We start from the raw sequence: 481 nt of genomic DNA on the forward strand, positions 1-481 counted from the left end.
GCGGCGGCTGCGGCGGCGGCTGCGGGGAGAGCGCGGCCCCGCCTACTGGGGGGCGGGCGAGCGGGAGGCCGCAGCGCTCCCTGGTGGCCATATGGGACCCAGCCGCAGGGCGTTCGACGCGCAAGCTGCCGGGGCTGCAGCGGCCCCAGCCCCACCCTGATGGCCAGAGCTGCTCCGGCGACCCGCACCTCACGCGCTGGCTTCACCGCTCGCCTGGCCGGCCGGACTGCGCTCTTTGCTTCAGTCTGTCGGCCCTGAGGTCCCCTCAACACCCTAGCAGCAACTGGGCCTTGGCCCCGCGGTGCCTCCCAACCTGAGGACGAAACTGTTGGCCAGATCCCACCCAGCCATAATGCACCGCCCCCCGCGACCTACTCCTCCTGTCAGCGGTTCCACACCCCAAAATCTCCCACAGACTAGGGGAACGAGGTGGGAATCTGGCGATTTTATATGTCCACTGCCCCAGAAAGATGGCAGGTGT

The sequence above is a fragment of the Orycteropus afer genome, unplaced genomic scaffold (assembly GCF_000298275.1).
Source record: "Orycteropus afer afer isolate SDZICR_OR568_19922 unplaced genomic scaffold, OryAfe1.0 scaffold00490, whole genome shotgun sequence".
In the NCBI taxonomy this organism is placed as follows: Eukaryota; Metazoa; Chordata; class Mammalia; order Tubulidentata; family Orycteropodidae; genus Orycteropus; species Orycteropus afer.